The sequence below is a fragment of the Mus musculus genome, chromosome 4 (assembly GCF_000001635.26).
Source record: "Mus musculus strain C57BL/6J chromosome 4, GRCm38.p6 C57BL/6J".
NCBI lineage: Eukaryota > Metazoa > Chordata > Mammalia > Rodentia > Muridae > Mus > Mus musculus.
In genome coordinates, this window is record NC_000070.6 from 22,915,323 (window position 1) to 22,942,609 (window position 27,287).

General features: G+C 37.9%; 3 long non-coding RNA genes across 3 annotated transcripts in view; 2 read left to right on the plus strand and 1 right to left on the minus strand.

Moving 5' to 3' along the window:
* Positions 1–4,379: 4,379 nt before the first annotated feature.
* On the plus strand, positions 4,380–11,478 carry Gm52715. Its single transcript, XR_003955332.1, has 3 exons — positions 4,380–4,438; positions 9,552–9,613; positions 11,358–11,478. It is a non-coding gene; the product is annotated as a predicted gene, 52715 (long non-coding RNA).
* Positions 11,479–12,846: 1,368 nt separating this feature from the next.
* 1700025O08Rik (RIKEN cDNA 1700025O08 gene) lies at positions 12,847–23,113 on the minus strand. The gene is made up of 2 exons (NR_169002.1): positions 22,805–23,113; positions 12,847–12,991 (listed from the first exon to the last, which is right to left on the minus strand). It is a non-coding gene; the product is annotated as an RIKEN cDNA 1700025O08 gene (long non-coding RNA).
* A 139-nt stretch (positions 23,114–23,252) lies between these two features.
* Gm30886 overlaps positions 23,253–27,287 on the plus strand; it is a 40,935-nt gene continuing 36,900 nt past the window's right edge. The window contains exon 1 of the long non-coding RNA XR_390437.1: positions 23,253–23,346. This is a non-coding gene — a long non-coding RNA (predicted gene, 30886). The remainder of the gene's footprint in view (positions 23,347–27,287) is intronic.

Sequence of the window (27,287 nt, forward strand, 5' to 3'; positions counted from 1 at the left end):
ATCAAGATGACATTCCTGTGATGTCGACAAGGAAGCAAGACTTTGCTTTTCATGGATAATGAAGTCAGCTCATAGAAATGTTAGGTAAGCACTCAAGATCACACAAGTAGTACAAACTGGCACGTGAGTAGGAAGAGATGTGGAATCAAAGTAGCACTAACGTTCCTGGGGCCATTCCTTTCATCTGCCTTGGGTTTTGTGGAGGAGAGCATATGTCTGAAAGCACTTTTATGTTCAGAAAGGTCTCAACATGCAGATATGATGAACACTCTGCTTCCATACTGATCCGAAGTGTTCTTGAATTCTTCCAACTGAAATTTTGTTTGCATCATTTTATATTGTTTATGTCCTTCCAATGGGCATACAAAGGAGATTAGGAGTAATCTATATATAAGGATGTTATTAAATGAGAAAACATCCTCAAGATATAATTCTAGTAAACTGTCAAGGAGAATCTTTTTCCTATCTTTCTCGTTTCCTACCTTTATTCCTGAAGAATTCGACACCAGAACTATTAACCAGAGTTGATCAGGATGAGCATCTTCAAGTGGGAGGTGGAGTGCACAGGGGAATCATCTTGTGGGTGCTAGCATCCATATGCATTCACAAAGGATGCCATTGTGGGTGGATGATGGTAGTAGCACAGGGCAAATGGAAAATTAGATGACAAGCATAGTAAAGAGAATATGCTGTATAATCGAATATAATGACAATAACAGAACGAAAGCTTCTAGTTTTTGAAGAGGACAATTTCATGCATTCTTGGAGGAAAACTGGAACAAATCATTTGATGGCTAATCTTCATTAGCAGCTTGCCTGAGTTTAGAATCTCTAAGAAATGAATCTCTGTTTATGTCTGTTGGGGGTGATTTAAAAGAGAACTAACTGAGGAGTGAAGATCGACCCTAAACGTGAAGGAGACACTAGCATGGGGTGAGGTCTCTGTGTAAAAAGAAGAAGAGAGGGGAGTGGCAGCATTCATTGCTCATCCTCCTCATTCCAGAAAGCAAGACCTTGTCTCTGCTGTGCCTTCCTCACACACTGTGGTGTGTTTACACCCCATGATTTCACCTTCTCCAAGTTGTTTTTATCAGGTATTTAGACACAAATATAAGAAAAATAACTATTCCACTCTGTGATGGAGTTGGACTTACATATCAAAGTCTAGCACGAATAACACTTTAACAACTCATGTAGTTTCTAGATCTTCAGTCCCTTTTTTTCTTGCTTAGACTTATTTATTTCATTTTATAAGTATTTGCCTGAATGTATGTGTATGAATATCTATCGCCTAATAATTTCCCTGCATGTATGTCTGCCTATTACTTGTCCCTGGTACTCACAAAGACCAGAAGAGGGCATCAGATACAATAGAATTGCATTAACAGACAGTTGTCAGTGCTGGGAAGCAAAATCAGGCCTCTGAAAAAGCAGTAAGTACTCTGAACCAACCACTGAGCTGTCTACAACCCTGGGTCTTTAGTTTCTTCAAGAGAACTCTTTTCTAGAGGAAACCGGATCTCTTTAGAAAGTATAAGTAAATGATAACTTTTGAAGTTCTTGTCCAGAAACCAGAGAGTTCAAAGAACATGGTGGACACTAGATCAAAGCACAGCCCAGCATAAGCCAGTTGCAGAGTTCTGCCCAACCCGGGATAACCTGACTCTCAATATGACAAACTGTCCAGAAATATATACAAACCAGTGCTGAAAAGAGAACAGTTTCCCCAACTAACAGTGTATGAAAAACAATTAAGAAAATTACCATTTGGTAAACAACAATGGGGGCTAAACATCACTGTGTAGGAGCTTGGTCAAGGAATAGACAATTAATGTGATCTTCCAGCACCTCCTCCTAAATAACTACTAGTTATTAGGAGAGAAAAAAAAGCTTTACAATGGAGAAATATGGTTACCCAAATCTTAAACAAATGATAAACATAGCATTATAAATAATGAAGCAGCTTAAAGTCAAGTACAAGGTAATAAGCCAAAGAAAGAAATAACATACCAAATGTCCTTTCAAATAAATAAAATTCTGACTCTAATCATAAAGAAACATATTGTTCAGTGCCAAGGTCATGCAAGACAAGAAGAAACTGAGCTTCTGGGGATGTAAGAGACAAGAGAGATAACACCCCAGGTAACACTGATTTGGGGTATCTTTCTCTCACTAATGACATTACAGGACAAAGTGGTAAAACTTGAGGGAAGTGTGTGGATTTTATGATGCTAATGTATCAACATAACTTCCTGGTTTTGATGGCTTTATTGAGGTTATTCAGGGGAATGTCTTTGAAAGAATTACTCTAAAGTCTTCAGAGGTGGTGGGGAATCACATTGCAAAACTTGGAAACAGCTCACAGGAAAATGCTCCTCCCCCTCTTTGTCCTCTTCCCTCTTCTTCATGTTCTCTGTATTGTACTAGCAAACATTGATATTTATTTACTTTATATTGCTCAGTATGTCTTTCAGCCAATATGTTTAAGGCTATTTTCTGATAGAATTATTACCAATTTAAAAATTAAATCAATAAGGGCCTAGGACATTCCCAGCCATGGCTTTTGAGCAGGACTATAATATCATCAAATAAAATTCATTCCTGTGGATCAGGTCACAAGTCCACTTAGTTACCTGTTCATTAGGGTTACTATTGCTATGATGAAACACCATGACCAGTGCAACCTGGAAAAGAAAGAGTTTTTGTTGTTGTTGTTGTTGTTGTTGTTGTTGTTGTTTTGTTGTTTTGTTTTGTTTTTTTGTGGGCAGGGGTTGGCGCTTCTAATTCTACACACCCATTCCTCTTTGAAGAAAGTCAGGACCAAAACTCAAAAAGGGCAGGAACATCCTGATACAGGGACCAGAGAGGGGTGCTGCTCAGTGACTTTCTTCCCATGGCTTTCTCAACTCTGGCTAGGACTATGTATATATGTATGTATGTATATGTATGTATGCGTGTGTGTGTATATATGGCCTGCATTTTGTGTAGTGCTGGTCTTATTGTATCTCTGTGTGATACAGCACACAGTTGCTTTGTGGGTAGCCATTTGAACACATATAGTAGGAAACAATGTCTATTTAGCCAAGTTTCTTTCCCAAGTATGGTATTAAGGTTCTTGAATTGCTATAAATAAAGTGGCAGTAGCATGTGATCTCTTGTATTTATTGATATCATATTAATTTTTGTAAAATGTAAAGGAAATGATTATAATTTTGTATTTTTGAAGTAAATTTTTTTCTTTGTTCTTCTTGCCATCACACTTTTGTCTAGATAGATTTTCAGACAGATAGAATTTATCTCAAGGAGCTGCAGGGCCGAGGTCCTTAGCTCATCAGTTTAACAGGGTAAGCACATCTCTCTTGAAAGGCTGTCATGTAAACTTCCCAGAGAGGAAGGTGTGTGCTTTCATGGCAACTAGTGGGCTCAGTCAACAAGATACACAGAACATTCTCTTATCCCCACCTCTTCTCTGGGGATACATAATATTAATTACAGAATGTTCTTTTATGAGTTAAGGCCAACTTCATAATGAGATGGAAGTTTAGTTGGATCCAATTCAGAACCACAAAAGTGAGGGCAGTATTTCATGTACATGAAGTCACACAGTGAGCCACTTTGTGGAGAAAACCATAACCATACCAAGCACAGAATTAGGTAAGGTATTCTGGGGTTGGGCATCATTGGTTCTTGTAACAGTTTCTGAAGATGAGGGCTTCCTCCAGAGTCAAATCTTTTCTTTAGTTTATTCTATTTGTTTATGTTATAATTGTTTGAAGAATATAATTTGTAGCCCACTGAATAAATTATAATTTATTTATTTATTTATTTATTTATTTATTTAGACATCATCATATACTTTATTAAAGGAATACATATCTTTCCTTGGGCTTTATTGTAAATTATTTAAATATATAATGCCTGACTCAGGATGGCCTTGTGCCTCTGTTTTCCTTGGAGTGACAATACTTGCACTTACTTTCTAGCATTGATCTATATGATTGAAGCATTGTTTAGACATGTGTGACACGTATCTTCCCTATTTCCAAAATGTCTCAATTATACACTGATATTATTACAACCACATATTAGGGTTTTGCTTGTAATACATAAATCAGATATTTAAAATTTAAAGTGTATATGTGAGGGTTATATGTAGTTTTGACATAATGTAAATAATCGACTGCAGAAGGCAACTTAGTGTTTCCCACTGATTTCTTATCACTATGATACTGTTATTATTTATTACTTAATTGTATTGTTTATTCTTCCCCCAAATATTAACTCTACTATTTTAAGGCATTTAATTCCTTAATCTCATAGCAGAGTGTTTACCTATGAGTCATGTTACAATTCACTCCATGTCACTTTGTTTTATTTAAGAAAATAACTGAATGCTGAACTTATTATACATGGACAAAAAAAGGTTGTCATTCACATGGTGAGTAGAATTTGGATTTATTATTGTATGACATAGTCCATGCTTGCCAACGTTCTGTGCACAGCACTGTCTATTGTAAAGCAGTAGAAGAGAACTGTGAACTTCCTCCTCCACCAATAAAATTCACACTCAGCACATTATCATTCGGTTTGCAATATTTTCCCCAATATTTTCTTAAAGCTTCATATATGGAAAATGTCTCCGTTTTTCCTTCCTTTTGCATTTTTGCCAAGAACAAGTGACAAAACAGGACTTATCATCTTCCTTCAAAACATATGGCATGTGCCCATAGAATATTAAACGATCTCGTACAATGACAACAAATGAGATATTTCATCTGAAACTCACAGAATGTACGGCTTGTTGAGGCAGGCAAGGAGAGGCAGAAAGACGGCCCAGGAGCATTGGTTTGTTAGTAGACACACAATGCAAACATATGTTTCTTAAAATCCGGAGGAGGACAGTGTTGCATGCATGCATCAGCAAGGTGGTAGAAAGCATCTTATTTGGATTTAATTATTTTAAGTCAAATTCAACAGTCAGACTAGTGTTCCCTGCTTTGAAAGAGACAAGAAAATGAGTCTATGTGCTACAGTTTTAGTTCATTTTTTTTCTGTATCTCTCACAAACTAGGCAAAACAACTTTTTGTTGTTGTTAACAATTCCAGGTATATAAGGAGAGGACTTCCTATGCTTTGCTTTTTGGAGTTTTGTAAATGAGCAAGCTCCATTTGATCTGTGAGTTTGAGAGAAAGACCTAAGCTAGTGGGATTTGCACTTGTCTTCCTTTCACTTTCAAATCCCCTGGCTCCAACTTGACTGTTCTGCTTGTAACCCAAGATAAGCAAGCAGTTCACTCTGGTTAAGTCCAATTCAGACTTCTGCATAGCTTTGCAAGTTTAAGCCCATGTTCCTCCCAGTGGGGGCAGGGCAGGGGATGGTATGAGGGAGTTGCATGGAAATGCTCTGTAATTCTACATTAATGGTGGCTTTCTCTCCTCTCCTCTCCTCTCCTTCCCCTTCCCCTTCCCCTTCCCCTTCCCCTTCCCCTTCCCCTCCCTCTCCTCCTCCCCCTGTCCCTCCCTTCCCTTCCCTCCCTTCCCTTCCCTTCCCTCCCCTCTCTTCCCTTCCCCTCCCCTCCCCTCCCCTCCCATCCCTTTCCTTTCCCCTTCCCTTCCCTTCCCTTCCCTTCCCTCCCCTCCCCTCCCCTCCCCTCCCCTCCCCTCCCCTTCCCTTCCCTTCCCTTTCCTTTTCTTTTATTAGTTGTTTTATTTATTTACATTTCAAATATTTCCCTGCTTCCTGGTTTTCCCTCTGTAAATCCCCCAACCCATCCCTCCTCATCTTTGCCTCTGATAGTGCTTTGCCACTTATACCTCAATTTCTGCCTCACCACTCTATTGTCCCCTTATGCTGGGGTATCAAACCTCCATAGGACCAAGGGTCTCCCCTCAATCCTCGTCTATATATGTAGCTGGAGCCATGTGTACTCTTTGGTTGGTGGTTTAATTCCTGTGAGCTCTGCGTGGTCCAGTTAGTTGATATTGTTGTTCTTCCTATGGGGTTGCAATCCCCAAGGTTGGCTTTCTAAAACACAATTGTTTGACTGACCCAAGCTCGTTCTTCAATGAGTTGTCCAAGGTTCAGTAGATATGTACTCTCTCTACTGTATTGCGAATGGAAAGCTATCTCAGTTTGGTCTTGGGTTAGACCAGATTCTGCCAGTTTTGCTTTTAACCAATACTCAAGCATTTTCTTTGTCAAGTCTGGGGTCCTTCTTTTAGATGACATAGAGCTTGGTTGATAGGTATCTGAGGCTGTTTGACTAATGACTTTGCTCTTATTTATTATTCACCCTCATAGACTACTTGAGCTTCCAAAAATAATTAGCAGATGAATAATAAACATTTATAAGAGGTTTTAGAGGACAAGTTGTCACAGTATTCCTTCAACAATAATGTACTTTTGGCCTTCAAAGGAAGCTAAATAATATAACCAGTTAAGTAATATACTTGTTAGGAAAATTCTAGCTTTAAATATGCTTTTAAATTGTAATATACCTTTTAATCTTACCTTCTTACTCCTCTTTTAGAAGCTACCAATTGGGAGATGTGCAATCTTTAATGAATGATAGCAGAAAAATTACTGTGTGCTAATGTTATTATTAATCAAGATATTAATGTTAAGTAATTACTCTAAAAATTAATATTCACCAGAGAAACCAGATATTTGTGGTAAAGGTATGCCTGGATTTCTGAGGACTTATGACTCATTCAAACTCTTTTGTTGCTAAGTAAATCATTAGATTTAAATATTAGTTTCTCTCTCATGCACACATGCGCACACGCACACACACACACACACACACACACACACATACACACACACACACACACACACATACACACACACACACACACACACACACACACACACGAGGTGTTATATGTTCCCATGAGTACAGGAACTGGCAGAAGCAGAAAGGTGTTAAATCCCATGGGGCTTGAGTTACTGGTGTTTGTTAGCCACTTGACACTGCTGTTGGAAAGCAAACTTAGATAATCTGCTTGCTCTTTAACCACTGAGCAATCTCCTAGCCTCCAAGCTATATTCATGAATTGGTTAATTTTCCCCTCATATATTACATCTTGACTTCAGTTTCTCCTCCTTCTGTTACTCCCAGTACCTCACCCTTCTATCTCACCTCCCTTCCAGATTCATTCCTTATCTGTTTCCCTTTCTAAAAGATCAGGGCTTTCAGAGATATCAACGAAACATGGGCTAACAAGTTATAATAAAACTAGGCGCATACTCCATATGTGACAGGACGAGATAACACAGTAAGACGAAGAGTCCCAAATGCAGGCAATACAGTCAGAGACTGCCCCTTGCTCCCACTGGTAGGAGTCCCACAAAAACACTAAGCTACATAACTATAACAGAATTCCTAGATCTGATCCTTGCAGGTTCTCTGATTGTCATCTCAGTCTCTATGAGGCCCTGTGAGCCCTGGTTGATTGATTCTCTAAGCCATGATCTTGTAATGTTTTTGACCCTTGTGGTTCCTACAGTTCTTCCTCTCCCTCTTCTTTGGGATTCCCAAGCTCTGCCTGATGTTTAGCTATGGGTCTCTGAGTTCACTTCCATCATTTGCTGGATGAAGGTTTTATGAGGATAACTATGATAGGCTCTTGTCTATCAGTGTAGCAGAATCTCATCAGGAATCATTTCATTGACTTTGTTTGTCTCTTTGTTTGCTTTGATTGTTGTGTTTGAATCAATCCTAAGACTCTGGGCTAGCCAGCCTCTGTTTTATGTCCATCCAGGAAGCTGAAGGTTAAACCCATTCACTGCTCAGTTTCATGGCATGGGTCTCAAGTTGAACCAGTCTTTTGTTGGCCAGCCCCACAAGTTCTGTGACACCTTTACACCAGAACATCCCTGCAGGCAGGACAAATTGAAGGTTGAAGGTGTTTAGCTGAGCTGGTGTCCCAGGCTCTCCACTGGAAGGCTTGCTATTACACTAGTTCTCTGGTTCAGGCTCCATATCCCTGATTTCTGGGAGTCTTCACTAGAGACATCCTCACAGATTCCAAGAGGTTCCCATTGCATTAGGTTTCTACATGACCCTGATGTCCCTCAATTCCAGTTGTCTCTCCTAGTACCCTTCCTCCATCGCTACCCTCTCCTCAACCTCATCCTTTTGTTCTTATCCCCACCTACCCAAAGTCTATTTCCACTTCTCAGGGAGATCCTTGAGACAGTCACCTCCCTTTTTAAAAGAACTCTTTATGTGTGTATGCTCATTAGTATATACCAGGAAAGCATGAAGTGCTAAGGATTGTTTCAAATCCTTGGGTTACATCAATAAAAATTCAGATCCAAATCCAAATCAAAGGATATTTTCCTAGAGAAAAGAAAGGTAGAGGCAAGGGCTATAAACAGTAAATAATCATGTTAGTACTTTTAAAAATGAAAAATTTGGGGGAAAATAGAAAGAAGTGAAAAAGCATGATTGAGTATGAACTGCAATTTAAGTGAGAGTAAATTTTCATTGAAAAGCTATTTGAACTAAGACTTTAAATTAGGTAAGGGAGCCAGCAATATGGACATGCAAGAAGGACATTCCAAGTAGAGGCTTTTGCCATTGCAAAAGGTCCTGGAGCCGAGCTCTATGTGTAAGTGTTTGAGCAACCAGAATGAGGCAAGTGTGGTCAGAGGAAGGGAAGGAAGAGGAGAGAAGAGAGGGAGAAAGCGATAAAAAAGAAACTGTATAGTAAGAGTGGTATGTCAGAGTCTTTGAGATGGTTAGCAACATCTGTGCCTAGGAAAAATTTGACAGAGGAACAACATATGACCTTGCATCATAATAACATGATGGCTGTTAGGTTGGGAAAAAAATTTTGGAGAAGAGTATGCATTCTGCTCTTATCGCTCATTTATTCGTTGTATAAAAGTAAGTATTTGATGCTGTTCTGCAGGCCTGGAAGTGAGTTCTTCCTCCACAGAGCCTGATGTAATCCCGAGGAGTTTCCACACTGTGAGAGTCTGTCTCAAAATAGCTATGTATACAAGGCTTTCTGAGTCAGAGCTCTATTTAGAGAAGAGAGTGTGAAGCAGCCATTCCAATGAATACTGGAAACACTTGCATCTGAGCGTCTGACAAAAGAAAGGGTGAACTATCTTTAGAGCCCGGGCAAGATGAGCACAAAGTAAGGCAAAGACACCACCTTCTGCTGTTCTGCTCTGCAGTCGGATCCTCCATGCACAGGCTACACAGATTGACAGTTAATTACGCCGGTTCTTACACCATCAGGATGACTTCCTCTGTGATTTACCTTCCTAGCACAAAGTCATATATGATTATTACTCCTGAGAGTGGTCACTACAAGTAGCCTTACAAATGCTTTATGAGTTTGCAGTATCCATCAACAGGGAGTGCTAATTTTAAAAATAAATATATAAACAGGATTTTTTTCAGCCCTAAATGTATCATTAATTTTTCTTGAAGAAACAGCATCAAAATGGTCGTGAATATGTATTCCCTGTTGAGGTCATTTTATTGTTCATAGAGACTTAACAAGCACAAGTGTTCTACTTTTGTTTGTTTCAGCATCTAGTCCGGGTGGAGGCCAGCAACGTGAAAGGTGCACGATGGGTGGCTCCCTGGGAAAGGTGAGAAGAGAGACCTGGTTTATATAGATACCCATACTATGGCTTGCTTTCTTTCATATTTTTTTTCAGCTCCCATGTATATAAAGCTTTGTTCATGGTCCTGAGCAGAAGAGGCCTAGGCTGGGGTGCTGGCAGATGAACCCTTCCCACTCAGATTTCACCACATCATTCTGTCCTCCAGCGTGAGCTCTGCAGACCTGGGGATTGGGTTCCCGTGAGAGCACAATCTGGTGGAAACTCTTCTTACTTACATGAAGAAGAGTGAGTTCAGTCTGTTAGTTGGCAAGACATCTGCTTTTACTGACTAGAAGTGTGGAGGGAGAAGTGCAGGGTATTAATTCAGGAGACTGACCAACTTTCCTCTTTCAGTCAATTGTTTGGCTTGTAGAGGTGTTTGGCAGCAATTTTGACTCACTTTAAATTTTTTTTCCCAAAGATTTTAGCCAGAATGTGGGATCCTTGTGTCTTGGGTCTACTGTTGGTGTTTCAGTTGGCATGGAATCCCATTTTCTTTGAGGACTACTAAGAAGTTGTATAACAGCTGAGGGCACCCACTTTATACTCCACTAATGGCATTGTTGACTATGATTCTTTGGGCCTTCTCATTAGGAACAGAATAGGCTTTGAAGGTGCTACCTAGTGAAAGGGTTAGTGTGATTTTCAGGAAAACAAACAAACAAACAAACAAACAAACAAAAAACAAAAAAACAAAGAAACAAAAACAAAACAAAAACAAAAACCAAGACAAATCAAAACACCCAAAACTAAAAGTCCCACTCATTTGGTCTTTCTGGATATCCCGTGTGTCTGCTATTGGAAAAGCCTAACAAGTGGTGATACACATTCATTCGTAGCTTATCCAGCCACACCACACTTTCGGTTTGCTGCTCTTGTGACCAAGGCTTGAATATTGAAAAACAAATCAAAGACAATGCAGTCAAATCTCTATTAAGAGAATAGAGCTACTTCTGTGCAAGCAGTATCCCTCGGGACACAAGGTTTTGCTGTCCAAGTGGTGTATCTTTATCATGGAGGTTTTAGGTAAATGAGCCTGAGGCCCAAGTTTTCTACTCCTGAAGAACTCTTACCTCCTTGTAGAGAAAGGACCAATTAGAAGGAAAACATGAATATTCTAATGAAGGCTGAAAATGTATTGTGTACTTGCCTCATTGAGAAAGAATACATATGCACACCCCCCACATACAGAATGCATTCACATTCCTGCCAGCATCTTCTTTCCTTGTGACAGTCCAACCTAAGGTCATCTTCAGTGCCTACTAGGTGCTTCAGATGGCATCACAAATAGCTTTTGGTTGTGTGAGGCTTCGAACTACTTTGGCTGTTTGGCTTTTCTTACTTACAACTCTTCATACCTTTGAACAAGAACCTTTGCCTTTTGCTTTTGAGCAACTTGCTTTATCCTCTCTAGATTGAGCCCCATCCAAGACTCCATCCTTAGGCTGATCCTAGTCCTCTGTACAACTGAACTCTTAGAGATGAAATGACCTGATTTTTCAACAACATGCAAATTAAAATAAAGCCATCTGTTTCCAAGATGCTTTCAATAATCAAAATATCCTCAGAGTCAGTTCAGCCTATTTTACCAGCAGAATTTTGTAGAAGTCACTACAGGTTAGAATGCTACCTCCTCCTGCTATTTATTTGAACACTGCCAGCTCCTTACTGGAGTGTATCTCATTCTGGTTCTCTGGGATGGTGATTAAACTCTTGTTTCTCTCCCCAGGAGCCTGCAGTGTCTGGCACTGAACATGCTTGGCATCGAATGCTTCTTAAGCAGATGAAGACAATAGAATATTCTCTTTTTTATTCTTTAGTTATTGAATCGGTGTGTCTAGGCATACTCTTTGGGAAGGCAGGGAACTGAGCCTGGGGGTTCAGCAAGACTGAACACTTGGATTAGAGAAATGGCCTACCGCACATGGTAACTCTTGGTCCAATCTTCTCTTGCCCACTTTGGGTCTTTAGCCTACATAGGCTACCCTAGTCATCTCTATGGCTGAATTCAGAGATTAGAAAAGAAGATAATGCAAGGCAGATAATGCTATGGAGGAGAGAAGGGAAAGGAAGGTTTTCTGAGATAGCCCCCAGGTGGCATGTCACAGCTCATGGCTGGGACTTCCTGCCTCACAAACATTTTCTCTGCAGGAGATTATCTTTACCCTTCAGGTCCCTTGTTGCCTTTAAACAAAGGCCCATAATTACCCTAAGCTAGGATGCATCTGGGATGTACACAACCTTTCACGACTGCCTGTTCTGGGGGCTTTCAGTATTCCTCAAGTATTAACTTTCAGAGCTTTTCTGAGCCTGGGAATTTTTCTAATCCAATGCGTGTCAGTGGGTGGTCCTTAGTAGTCCCTCCTCCCCACTCCAGGAAGCTGGGTTTCAGCAGTCTTACTAAAGTGAGGCTAAAAGGGTGGGACTAAAAGGGGGACATGTATTTTGGCTCTGTGATAAGAAAGAAACAAACAAAAGGCAAAAAAAATTCCTTACAATTATTTTTAAGCCTTGGGATTACTTGAGACTTGTAAAATTATTTACTTAAAAAGAAAGGACGACAGCTTTACTTATATGCTCCAGTATTTCAAGGATTTGTATCATGTTTATAATTATCAATTTTTAAAGTATAGAAAAAAACCTTTCAAAATCAGTGATTCTGTATTTGAATTCTACATCCTTATGTATTATGTAACAATTAGTAAGGATGTGATGGATAATTTTCTTTGGAAGAGTTCCTGATTCCATTACTCAACTACTTGATCGACTAGTAATTATGAATCATATCTTTAATTAGCTGCTGCTCTTCAGAAACATATGAAAGCCAAGGGCATAAAGTAATTGGCATAAAAGTTTTCCTAATTAATTTATCTGTCCATGTAAGTAACCAGGGCTAGAGTCTGGGGATCATTTATAACTCCGGGAAGGCTAGCCCTAAAACTCACTGTCGAAGGAGATTTATATATGTGAATTATAAAAAGACAACAGGCCACAAAATTGCATTATCCTCCAACTCAAACAATACAGCCCATAATGTGCTGCTCAGAGACGAGCAAAAAAGTTCCTATTGATCCAATTCATTTTCATCATATCCTCCAGTGAATCTTTCAACTCTCTCTTGCCTTTTCTTCATTCAACATTGTAACAGTAATCAAGCACATTAAGCAATTCATTAAACAACAGCCCCGCTGACCACAGGGAGCACTGCAGCTAACATTCATTAGACAGCCAATAACTTTATTTAAGTAGCAAAAGGCTTGGGAGTAAAAACCAACTCCTTTGTCTCTCTGTATGGAAATGCACATCTCAGCAGTGATCCAAGCAGCACACACTTCTGGCCCACAAGGTACTTTCAAACTCTCACTGCATAAAGCAAAATTAAAGTAGGGGTGAGGTGTCTCATTTATGTCCCCTCTCTTTGCCAAAAATGTAGGCCAAGACTTAGCTCATTGCTAAGCATTGCCCTGGAAGATTTATATCTAGTGTGGAAAAGGGGGAATGTTCAAATATTGATACTCAGGTGCCAGATTTTCAGATCTGACTTTCAAAGTGCTAATGACAGACGAGTTAGTGTGGCTACTTGGCTCCAGAGAAACTTGGCTGTCTCTGTGTGGCTAATAGAATGATCAATGCATTTTCTTTCTCAGCAAGAGAAAACTAAAATAGCTAAGTCAAGGGGAACAACTTACATCTTTAAAGGATAATTTGGGCTATCACGAAAATGTGTTCATGTGACTTCTAGGTCTAGGGAAGTCCTAGGAAGAATGCCACGCACTGTCACAGAAGTGTGTCTTATAAGGTCCTGCTCAGAGATGGCCCTTTGCTGTGACCCTGTTGTTGGCACTGCATGTACTACTGCGCATCTGGCTGCTCCATAGCTGGTGGATTTTATTTTATGGTTTTGGAATAACTTGAGAAATTTGTGGTATAGCTTAATTCTTCATAAACAATATTATCTATGGTTCAGAAAGTATTTTCCCCCTCGAGAAGAGCAAAGGAAATCCCTATTTTTTTTTCTATCATCTGAAGTGTTTGAGAAGGAACTATGTGAGAAAATTTTGTTTCTTTTTATTTTGTTATTTTGGTAGTTCAGACACATTTTATTTTGATTCATCTTCCCCCTTGTTATTTTTCTCCCACCGTCTAACTTGTACCAAAAATCCTCAGGAGTCCTCTTTCCACTTTGATGTCACATGTGCTGTAGTAACCTCCATTCCCTCTCCTTAGACCCTCTTTTTCTCTCTAATGTCCCCCTGTAGGCTTAGTCTTCAGTCCCCTCTCTAGTTCCTGACATATAGCTACACTTATTGCCACACAAATGCACATATATACATTAGAAAATAGCATCTACAATGAATGAGAATATTTGATATTTGTACCATATACCAATGGTACAAGGGTGGGGGTAAAATGAATCAAAATACAGTGTATATGAACTGCCAAAATAACAAAATAAAAATCTGAATCTGGTATACTATTCTTAAAATACACATTTATTTTACATTTCCTCTAGATTTACTTTTTGCTCAGGTTTGAAAAAAATTCCTGATGGAAATATAAATTGTTTTCATATTCTTATTATTCAAATGGATTCCCAAGTAAGGAGACTATAGAGCCCTTTGGATAGATGTTCATAGTGATACAACTGGGTCATATTGGTGTTCTATATTTACTTTTGTGTTTTCATTTATAAGTTTAATTTCACAATGTGGCCACATTCTCTTCTTGAAAAGCCTTCATCTCATGGTTAAGGTATTCACATTCCGGTTTCCAGTTTTTATCTGTTTGATTTATGTCATTGCAATTGTATTGTCGGTAAGTCAAATAAATCTGTCTCAGTCATAGACTCTGTTCTGTTGAGTTGTTATAAAGACAGGATGCAAACAGACTTCCTCTGTGAATTCCTACCCTACCTGGCTTGTAAGAGGTGCGGCTTTCAAATTCGGCTTACCCCCAAACTTCAGTTATTCACAGATTATTCTCTGAATTTTAGAGATGGGGATTTTATGTAGGGCAAGAAATGGAAAAAGGTCTGGAGATTCAGCAGAAAGAAGAGGTTATGACTCCAAGTTTGAGTTGGGAAAATGGTATTCCCAGTAAATAGTAAGGACTTAAAGTGACTACTTTTGGAGAAGTAACTTTAAAATTCTTTATTTTATGGAATATTTAATTCTCTGTTTTTTTTTTTTTTTTTTTTTTTTTTTTTGTCCCACTTACTGTTTGTCAGCTGATTTGAAACAGTATCTCTTGGCTGGACTTGAGCTCCTGATCTGGCTGCTTCTATCCTGGGAATACAGGCATCCATCAACATGCTGGATTGGGACAGTGCCGGTTTACTATAATTAACAAACACAAATTTTTTCCTCATTGTCTGCAACTATGTCAAGTTTGCTTTATTCAAATATTCACTTTGCATATAGTTTGAATCCACTGCAATTCTACTTTTGGTCACAGTGCACATAGGGCTTCCTCTCCAATTCACCGTGGTGCAGTGTGTGTCCTCACTGCTACCTCCAAGGCTGCTGCATCCAGGCTCTCTCCAAAAGTAGAGAAGAGGAAGGAAGGAACTATAACGCATCAATGGCAATACTTCTGATGACATAGGAATCAGATGAAATCTGGATTTTTTTCCTGAGATATAAATCCCCTTTATCCATGGACTGTTGTGGTTGAATTCATTTTTAATACTAATATGCTGAATACAGTCACATTATCTCTCCATGTAATTTCATAGTATATTCTTTCTTTAATATTTAGAAACATCACAGACAAATATGCAGGAGTTCTACCTAATAAAAACTTATAGTAGTCAATTTTCTTTCAAAGATTATTTTAAAAATGTTCTTAACAGCTTTTGGCTTTCATATAGCTCAATAATAGAAAAAGATACTTTCTTTTACTGCACTATACATTCCAGGTACTATAATTACAACTTTGCATAAAGCATTTAATGTAATTAGGCATATTTTGTTATTTTCTGTTTTTTTTTTCATAATTCATGAAACTAAGGATTGGAGAATGTTTAAGGTTTTTTTCCAAGATCCAGAGGTAATTGCAGCTGGCCTGTATTAGCTAATGAGAGCAAATTGTGCTGATATTTCCTCAGCTAACCTGTTTAGTGACATTATGACAATAACTTAGCCATCGTGAGAACTTTTACACAATGGATATGGGCAAATTCTACAACTTGAAATCAGTTACTAAGCATCTGCCGACACACCACTTCCAAGTTCATGCAGGCAGTGGTTGCTTGATTTAGAGCCCATCATACTTAGTGGGACATTGAACTGCTTCCTCGAACTACCCAATTCCTTACATTTACTGAATATTTTCCTATTTCAAACTGCTATATTTGATGAATGAATAAAAAATAGTGTTTCTGTTGTGGAACAAACACTAAGCCGGAGACATGCTTAATGTCATGAAGCAAGCCATTGGCTCTTGACCTCTGGACAATAAGTTGATAGGGATAAGTTTGTGTATTTGATAGATCTTGGTTCCTAATCACAGATTTAGATGAACACATGAGCTGACTATTTTACAGATTCTCTACAAGCTAGACAAATTATAGAGGGAAAGGTTATTAAATGTACTACAGTGGAAAATTATACAATCAAAATAAAGTTTAGATACAGACTGACCATCTATCAACTATGATTGGCTCTTGCCTCTTCAGGAACAATAAAAAGTATAAGATAATATCCGTTAAAATATTTTATAGTGTACTACATGTATTGTAGTTATGCTTAGGGCTTTTCTCCCTTTGGGAGAAATTAATAGCAAAAATAGAGAGATAATATATATTTTCTGCAAATTGTCTGTATGTGTGTATGTGTGTGTGTGTGCACGTGCACATGAATAGAAGACAGTTTATTATACATTAAATTTAAACATTCTCAGATGGTAAGAATAAACAGTCGTTAACAAAGATCCTGTGCCAAATTGCATTTTAGGCAGGCTTTATGTTTTTAATGTATAGAACTAGCAGTAAGCTCTAAAGAACATTTTCTAGGCCACCTTTAGCAGAGGAAGCAAGGCTACCACTAAGCTTGCAACTAGACAGTAATTTTATGACCTTCTGAGACGTTCAGAATTCAGTATCTCAGGGTCGGTATTATGACTCAGACACCATTCCTGGGTTTGATCTCCAGAATCCTGCAGTTCTACAAGCAGGGTCCCATAACCTAGACATATGCTCGTACCCAACAGTACTTAATTAGCTACTTACCAATCTCCTTTCAAGAACTGAGAAAACCATTGATCAGGTGGTCATTGAGCTAATATAGTTGGTTATGGCTAAAATTAGATAGAGAAGGGTCTAGAACCTTCAGTCTTGCTGACTTTCAGGCCTGCTAAGATTATTGGGAATTCAAGTCCAAGGAACTTGGTAACTTTACAACTAACTGTGGGTGGACAGATAATAAAGGAGATTAAAAATCAACAGAGGTGCTGATACACAAGTTTCAAAGAGTAAAGTCACTATGAAAATTATAATACATATAAGCCATTTCATCATGAAAACTTGGAGACACCCTCCCAAAGATATTTGCCAAAAGAGATGGTGGTATATATTACAGTTTCAGCCTGGTCTCATAGATCACATAAAGCAGATAAGATATTACTGGGATTATAAGGAATTTATATACATCATGTAACCACCATAATTAACAGTTGCCTTATTATAATTATCATTATCTTGATGTTTTAGAAATATAAAAATAATTCATGGGTTTTGTCACTAAAATCCCTATGAATGTATTTCCTTTTAAAATTATGTGCATTTATTTGTGCTTTAATGGGGGATATGCACGTGAACATAAGTACCCACAGAACCCAGAAATATTAGATTCTCCTTGAGATACAAGTCAATGTGAGCCACTGGATATGGGTGCTGGGGATGGAGTCTGGTTCCTCTGCAAGAGCAGTACTCAGTCCTAATCACTAAGCCACTTCTCTAACCTGATCTAAAGATATTTACCAAAAGTTTAAACATCTCAAGTGATATCTTCTAGCCATGGAAACAGAAAGGAGATGGAAGCTAAATGTCTGATCAAACTAATGAAAACATGCTGGTTCAAGGTAAATTCCTGGGGCGATCTACAGTTGTTACTTGTTTACTTGTATCTAGGGAAATTTTTAGAAAACTTGTGCTACTCCATTTTGCTAATAACGAGAAAGTTTCTCCAGCTTTCATCACGAATTAGGCAGTTTCTTCAACTCATTTCTTTTAAAATAGGTTTTGGAATTCACTGAGTCTAGAGGAAAATTGGCTGAAATGTTGAGTCTGTTATCCCAGAACAGATCTCAATATAGAAAGCATATCTATAAAGCATTCTCAAAGGCTTAGGTCAGAAGCTTAATGCCAACGGCCTTGGACTTTAAGGAGGAATACTAGTAATATCACTCTCCAGGTAAGCTGAGTCTGATGACACAACTTTTCAGCAGATACCATTAGAAACTGATGGGTACATTCTACCTTTCCAGAGGGTTGAGCTCAAGAAGAATGGAGACAACATATAATTCCTAGAGAGTTAACTCTACACGGAGTGATCTGTGAAACAAATGGAGTCCCATGGTTGCTTTGAAAAGATCTCAGGAGACACAATTTAAGAAGAATTTTAACCAGGTATTGAGCTTTACAAAGTTGAATACCGTTACAGCAACTGGGTGGTGGACCTCATGGCCTACAAGGAGTAAGGACCACCCACCCCAGCAAGGACACCGAGAGGAAGAGAGAGGCCCTCGGTTGCTTAGGAGTCCCTGTCCCAACTCGTCCCCCAAAACTGAGCATCTTCCTCACAATTTCGACCCCAGAACCCCATAATAACAGTATGGGCCTTGGGAGCCCTCCCTTCTCTCTTGAATACCATCAATAAAGTTCGCTGAACCAAAAAAAAAAAAAAACAAAAACAAAAAAAAAAAACCAAAAAACCCCCAAAAAAACAAAAAACAAAAAACAAAACAAACAAAACAAACAAAACAAAAACAGAATAATTTTAACATCAGAATTGGGTAACTGGCAATGAGTTAAAGGTGCATAGTATGGGACTTTACTGATTAGAGATTTCAACTTGGAGAAATGTATTTATGGTTGGAAGAGTTCTCTCATTCTTCTATAGTGGGATGGCTGTGCTTTTCCCATTTCTGTCAGTGGCTTTTATTTACAAGTCAGTGTGGAGCCTTGGAAGGACTGACTGATGTTAGAACTTTTCAAAAGCTTGAATTTAGCATTGTTTATTATTTTCCCATTTGAATATATATATTTTTGCTGTGTGTTGTTTAAGAATGTGTAAGTGATGAAAACATTATCATTACTGTCAAGGTCAGTGGAGGTTTCTTTGCTGTTGCTGCTGGGGTCCTGAGGTAAGGCCTAGGGCTCCATTAGCTTTTCTTCTCCAAAGCTACGATGAGAAATGTGGCAGGGCCTTGCTGACCACGTGGCTTCCCTGGAAGCAGTGAGGGCATCCCCCTGTGTTGATACGCCTCTGCAAAATATGCACGTTATAGTTCAATTTCCACAGCCTTGCTGTGAAGAAGGTTTAGCAGAATTGGCTTATTTTATGTGTATGAGAGTTTTGCTTGCATGCATGAATGTATAACATGAGTGTGCCCGGTGCCCTTTGTGGACAGAAGGTTTGAATAAGCTATTGTGTGGGTGCTGCAAAAACAAATGAAAAGTAGGACTTTTTATTCACTGAGACCCATGTGTCTTGAGGAAGTGGCCAAAATGCTGCTGTGCCCTTAGCCTCTTATCTTCCTGGCCTTGGCCTCCAGGTTGGCTGCTAAACATCCAGAAGGATGGTGCAGAAGGAATATTGGCTTAAGATCTATTTGAACAACACTTAGGTAAAGCTTGACTGAAAAGAGACTTCTAGACTCAGTTTAGAATGGAAAAGTGTTCATCTTACTCCCTGTTCTGGCTAACATGAACTATTGATCTTAGCCGTTCTTGACAGGTATAAGATGAAATCTCAAAGTAGTTTTGATTGCTTTTCTCTGATGGCTAAGAATGTTGAACATTTCTTTAGGGATTTTTTGGCCGTTTGAATTTCTTCTATTGAGAATTCTCTGTTTAGAACTATATCCCATTTTAAACTGGTTATTTGTTCTTTTGATATCTAGTTTCTGGAACTCTTCCTATATTTTGTATATTGGTTCTTTATCAGGTGTGGAATTGGTGAAAGTGGTTTCACACCCTTTAGGCTACCACTTGTCCTAAATGTGTCCTTTACCTTACAGTAGCTCCTCAACTCCATCAGATATCATTTATTAATCTTTGATCTTACTTCCGGTGATGATAATGTTTTGTTTAGAAAATCTAATCTTGTGCCAATAAGTTGAAGGCTATTTCTCGCTTTCTTTACTATCAGGTTCAGGGTACCTTACTAAATGTAGAGATCTTTGATCCATTTGGAGTTGAGATTTGTGAGTGAGGTTAAGTATAGATCTACTTACAGTCTGCTAAGAGCAGCCATTCAGTTTTGAACATGTCTGTTTTCCAGTGCATATTTCTGGACTGGAAAATCTATAGGTATGTAGGCTTATGGTTGAGTCTTCAATTAAATTCCATTGATCAGTGTTTTTATTTTAGTGCCAATAGCATGCTGTATTTACTAGTACAGTTCTATAGTATACCTTGAAATTAAGGAAGGTTACACTTACAGAATTTCTTTTATTGTTAAGGATTGCTTTAGCTATTCAGTTTATTTTTTGTCATATGAAGTTCAGTTTTGGCCACTTAAGATATTTGAAGAATTATATGAAGAATTATATTGGAATTTTAATGAGGACTGAATTTGTAGATCATTTTTGGTAGAATGACCATTTTTATAATGTTAATCCTACTGAACCATGAGCTTGTCAGATTTTTCCATCTTCTGATATATTCTTCAATTTTCTTTTTCAATGATTTGAAGATTTTATCACCCAAAGCTTTCACTTAATTTGTTATAAATACATCAAGATATTTTATATTATTTGAGACTATTATAAAAAGTGTTGTTTCCTGGTTTCTTTCTCAGCCAATTTTCAGCCAGTTGTATTTAGAAGAACTAGTAATTTTTTTATTTTATTTTTATTTTATTTTTTATTTTTGCGATTCACTTTAGAATCAAGCTATTTTCAAAATGTTTATCTGCATTAGAAGTTTTCTGGTAAAGTTTTTAAGTCACTATCATATTGTGCAAATAAAGGTACTTTGACTTTTTCCTCTCCAATTTGTATCCCCTTAGTCTCCTTTAGCTATTTTATTGCTCTAGCTAAGACTTCAAGTACTGTACTGAATAGGTATGCAGATTTAATATTCTTGATATTATAGGAATTGCTTTGAGTTTCTCTCTATTTACATTGATGTTGGCTATGTACTTGTTGTCAATTGCCTTTATTATGCTGAGGTATGTTCCTTCTATCCCAAATCTCCCCAAACTTTTATAATGAAGTGGTGCTGGATATTGTCAAAGGCCTTTTCTGCATGCACTGAAATGATCACATGCGTTTTATATTTTATTTTGTTTACTTGGTGGACTACATTTACTGATTTTTGTATGTTGATTGTCCCTGATATCTGGGATGAAACCTACTTGATCATGGTAGATGATCTTTTTGTTATATTCTTGTGTTTGGATTGCAAGCATCTTAATGAGAATTTTTGCAAATATTTTCGTAAGGACTTTGTTCTGTAATTCTTTCTTTGTTGAGTATTTATATAGTTTGGTTAATCAGAGTAACTGTGGCTTTATGAAATGAACGGTGGAATGTCAAAGTCCCTTCTGTTCTACTTAATGGGATAATTTGAAGAGTATTGGCATTTACTCTTGGAAGTTCTGGTATAATTCTGCCCTAAAACCTTCTTTTCCTTGGACTGTTTTCGGTTGGGAGACATTTAAATATTTCTTCTATTTCACTGGAAGATATTTAGTTTAGTATACATTACTTAATTGATCATGATTTAACTTTGGTAAATGGTACCTATAGAGAAAGTTATCCACTTCTTTATTTTTCCAGAGTCAAGGTTTAAAAGTACATACTATGTTTCTCTGGATTTCTTCTGTGTCTGTTGTCATCCTCCTCCTTTCTTTTCTGATTTTCTTAATCTGTGTATTCTCTTGCTACCTTTTACTTAATTTGGATAAGGATTTGTCAATGTCATTGATTTTCTTAACCAACTATTTGTTTCATTGATTTCTTTTATTGATTTTTGTTTCTATTTTATTGATTTTAGTCTTGAGTTTGAATATTTCTCTCTATACTTTTTTTACATGTGATTTTTTTCTTTTTGTTCTAGAACTTTTAGTTATGCTGTTAAGATACTAGTATGAAATCTCTCCAATTTTTATATATTTGAATATAGTGCTTTGAATTTGTCTCTTATAACAACCTTCATTTTGTCCCATAAATTTGGGTATGTTGTAAATATATTTTTTATTCAATTCTAGAATGTCTTTGCTCTCTTTCTTATATTCAGTAGAGAATTGTTTCCATGTGCTTGTAAGCTTTCTGTTGTTTCTGTTGTTATTGATATCCAGCTTTAACTAATGATGGTCAGATAGGATGAAGTGTCTTACTTTCATTTCCTTGTATCTGTTGAGACTTGCTTTGTTTCTGAGTATTTGATGAGTTTGGAGTATGGTAGATGAGATGCTGAGAAAATGAGACATTATTTTCGTTTGGGTAAAATGTTCTTTAAATATGTTAGGTCCTTTTGGTTTATAATATAGTTTAACCCAACATGTTTCTCTGTAACTTTTGTCTTGATGACCTGTCTATTGGTGACAGTTGGATATGAACTTCTATATGTGATTTATGTTGTAATAGTGTTTCTTTTACAAACTTGGATTTCATAGGTGTGGAGTGTATATGTTAAGAATCGAAACCTCTTGGTGCATTATTTTTTTATGAGTATTCAATATCCTTTAGTCTCACTTCTAATTAGTTTTGGTTTGCAGGCTATTTTGTTAGATATTAAGATGGCTATCCTTCTTGCTTCTTAGGTGTTTTAAAATCTTTTCCCAGCCTTTTACCCAGAGCTTATGTCTATCCTTGATATTAACGTATGTTTTCCTTTTTAGAAAAGCTAATATGTACACACATGTACAAGATAAAAATCCTCATAAAAGCACACTTTATCTATCTTAGTCCCTTTTCTGTGGTTATAGAACAGTATGGTTTCAATCTCACCATTCAGAAGGCTGAGGTAGGAGGACTGTTGTAAGTTTTAAGCCAACATTCGTTCCACAGCCAGTTCCAACGTAGCCTGTGTTTCTGGTTGAGACTATGGTACAAACATAAAAGTGAAAGAAACCTATCATACCAAAATAATAATTATTTATCTGACTCATACTTATGCTGGCTGGGAAGGTTAAGGACATATTAGCAGCATCTGGAGAGTTTCTGTTCTTTTTGTCATGACATTGTAGAAGGAACAAAACAGTATTCACAGATGCAGAGGAATCAAAATCTCTCCCTCTCCTTTATCATTAGCATACTGGACAGTAAGTCACTCCCACAGTAACAGCAGCCACTGACTCATTCATGCTGGCAGGCTCCTGTGACATCACTATGCTCTGAATGTCTCACTGCATACTGTTTCCATTGCAAGGGAGTTTCAACATGAGTTGAGGAGGCTGCAGTCTGACGGAGTCTCACTTTAATTACATTGTCTGATCTGTACTCCATCTCTGGTTACCACTTGTTTGAAGATTCATATAGGTCTATCACAGGTATCTTTATAAAAAATATAAGCAGATATGAGCACACATTATTGTTCTTTATCTTTTCCTACATAAACAAGAACCAATTCAACACCAACCTGAGTATATTACTTTTCCTCCCATTAATGTATCTTAGAAATTATTCTGCATTGATACAGAAATTTCTAACAATGTTTATTTCAGGGGTCAAGCATGGGATAGACCTAAGTGCCCATGTACATATGTACCAGATGTGCAGTTTGGTCTTTATGAGGGTCCCCAAACAACTGGAACAGGAGTTGTCCCTGAATCTGTTGTCTGCTTATAGATCCCATTCCCCCAAGTGAGCTACCTTGTCTGTGCTCAGTGGGAGAGGATTGCGTGGTCCTACAGTGGCTTGATGTGCCAGGGTGGGGTGATAAGGTGGAGGCTCCCCCCCAGCCCCCGCTCAGAGCAGAAGGGGAAGAGGGCATAGGAAAAGGGGTTGTATTTGGGGGTACTTTGAGGAGGGGAGATGCAATTGGGATATAAAGTGAATAAATGAAATAATTAATAAAAATAATATAAATTTATAGAGTGCATGCAAGAGCACACATAGACGTGCATAAAAAAAAAAAATCCAGATACTCAGCCTGGGTGGTATGTAACCTTCAAAAGTGACTGCAGCTGAATCAATAGTGATTCAAGTCACCATTTTTTTTTCCTTTTAAATTTCTCACTGACTGTGAAGTTGTCTAATGTATTGGTAGTTAAGAGAGAGGTTTTTATAACCATGTGACCTCCCAACACAAACATTGTGAGAAAGTGTTTCTTGTATGCAGCAGAATAATTCTCTTTTGTTTGTTTGTTTTTGCATCCATTTTGTTAGTCTGTGTCATTTTATTGGGTTATTGAGACCATTGGTTTTGAAAGATATCAATATGCAATACCTTTTGGTTTATTCTCATTATTTTGTTGTTGTTTCTCTCTCTCTCTCTCTCTCTCTCTCTCTCTCTGTGTGTGTGTGTGTGTGTGTGTGTGTGTGTTTCCCTGATTTTGACTATTTGACTTTTCTGCTCTGAAATTATTTATTCCCTATGTTTTTTTGGGATTTACTTAGCCTCTTTAGGTTGGAGTTTTCCTTCTAGTACTTTGTAAGGATAGATTTGTGGATAGGTATTGCTTAAATATAGTTTTATCGAGGAGTATCTTCTTTACCTATCTATGGTAATTGAAAATCTTTCTGCATATAGTAGTCCTGGCTTGGATAAGTTTCCTCCTTGAGTCTTCAGAACATTGGGCCAGACCCTTCTGGTTTTTAGAGGATTCATTGAGAAGTCAGGTGTAATTCTAGAAAATGTCTTTATATGTTCTTGATCTTCTTCCCTTGTGCTTTTAAAATTCTTCCCCTATTGTGCACATTTGGTGTTTTGATTATTGTGTTCCAAGTTTCTTTCTTTCTTGCTCGGTTTATTTGTTATACCTCCCACTTCTTGTGGTTTCATAGGTATCTCCTTCTTTTGGTTAAGGAAAATATCTTGTATGATTTTGTTTACAGGCTTATCTGGGTCTTTGAGCTGGCTCCTTTTTCCTATCATTCTGTGTCTTTTCACAGTGTCTTAGGTTTTCTGGATTCTTTGTGTCAGGAATTTTTTTTAGGATTTACATTTTCTTTGCTCGATGTATCCATTTCTTCAATCTTGTCTTCAATACTTGAGCCTCTCTTCTATTTCTTGTTTTCAGTCAGTAAAACTTCCCACCAAACTTGTCCCTGTTCAATTTCCTAAATTTAAATGTGACACTGTACAACAACTAATAGACTTTGTGTTATTTCTCAAGTTCTTTGCCCTCATCTTTCCAGGAGACCGATGGTATTTTGCCCCCTTAGAACACATAGTTGAGCATGTTCTTGTTGTACTTTAAGAAAAAAAAATCTTTAAATTTTTTTCTTTGCTTTTATTGAAAGCATGTAGTTTGACTTCTGAGACGTGTGAGAAATAAACTACCTCATTCCTCTTAACATTGCTAACATTATCGTTTTCTGTAAGAGCCATTACTTACTTAGCACCTTTTCCGGGTCAGGCACTCTGCTGCAGGCCTTAAATACATTAACATTTATCATTCAGTTATTGTGTCACTTTTTATGTTAGAAACTTTGGATTAGGAAGGCAGCAGTGAAGTAACTTGTCCAGCCAACATTAAATAAGTAGTAAATCGGAGAGGAACACAACTTGAACGAGGGTCTCCCTCCTCTGGAGCACATACTGGTTCTGGGTTAGCTCAGATGATCTCATTGGAGGTTGCTCAGATGGCTGCCTCAGTGACAGCTGATGCCATGTCGTCACTCTGCCAGCACGGATTGAATAGCAAAGCTTATTTAGGGTGAATCAGAAATATTTTCTTTGAAGGTATAGCAGCTTCATAGTAGCCTCCAAGTAGCAACTTTCTTGATCATCACATGTACTTCAATATAGTCATGGTAGTTTAATGTGTGTTGTACTCTTAGGTTGTAAACTAGATAATAAAACTAGTTCTTTTTTTTCAGTTTTTTGTTTTTTTCTTAAAGATTTTATTTATATATTATATGCCAATATACTGTAGCTGTCTTCAGACACACCAGAAGAGGTCGTCAGATCTCATTACGGATGGTTGAGAGCCACCATGTGGTTGCTGGGATTTGAACTCAGGACCTCTGGAAGAGCTGTCAGTGCTCTTAACCACTGAGCCATCTCTCCAGCCCCTCACACTAGTTCTTACAGCATAGTGTCTGCCTCAAGAGTTTTAGGCACCCGCACACACTGTGGTAGCATTTTCTTCCTCATCACTAGTGTTAACCCCACTAGGCCTTTCAGTATTTGCTATTGCTTGAAGAAAATCTTTAAAGACAAAGGGAATGCCACTAGGAAGCATTTGGCATGACGATTTTGAGTAGGCACGTCTTACAAGGATAATTATTGCTGTGTTGAAACAACATCATGACAAAGCAACTTAAAGAAGGAAGGGTCTATTCAACTTACACTGTCACATCATTGTTCATCAGCAGAGGAAGTTCAAATAGGAACTCAAACAGTGCAGGAACCTGGAGACAGGAGCAGTTGCAGAGCCATCGTGTATGTGTGTGTGTGTGTGTGTGTGTGTGTGTGTGTGTGTGATTCTGTTTGCTTGTTTGCTTATCATAGCTTGCTCAGTTAGCTTTATTATGAAATTGGGAACCAAAAGCCCAAGGATAGCACCATCCATGATGGACTGAAACCAATTCCATAAATCACTTATTAAGAAAACTGACCTACAGATGAATCTGAGGTTTCTCCCTTTCAGAGGACTCTACCTTGTGTCACGTTGACATCAACATAGCCAGGAAAGGTGAAAACATTTATGCTCACCAATGAGTTGGTGAGGCTATATGCAGTTAAAAAAAGATGGAGAGATAATATTAGATAGGTCATTTTAGCCTTTTTACTTATTAGAGTGGGCATAAAGATGAGACCAGCACACCCATTTTTTGTAAATACATGACCTCAAGTGTAGGAGGACTGGCCTAACTGATGTGAGACATTTGGAAATTAGAAAAGACTGGTCTGATTTTTAAACGAAAAAAGGAGTCTAAAGCCAGAGCTTGTCAGAAACAATTTTTGTAGTTATTTAAATTTAACTTAGATGAAAGAATGTATATAGCAGTGATTTGGGGAATCTTTATTAGTAAATGAGCTCTTATTAGAAATGAGAATGACTTTGGAAACACTTGGATAAGAAAGCAGCTTTTGAGGGCCATTTGGCTACCTGACAACGGGACACATGAACGCAGAGTAGCAACGAGTCTAGCACAGAGTGCAAGGGCATGATGGTGAGAAAGGTGGAATTCAGCCTGAGAGCTGCCCAGGTGGGAGGGGATCTCAGCCTCCATGTGGAAGACAGAAGATGTAGCCTTAAGCAGGTAGATGCAGGTGAAGCCTAGAAAGTAAATCTAAAAGACAGGTGCTAGGGATCCAAAA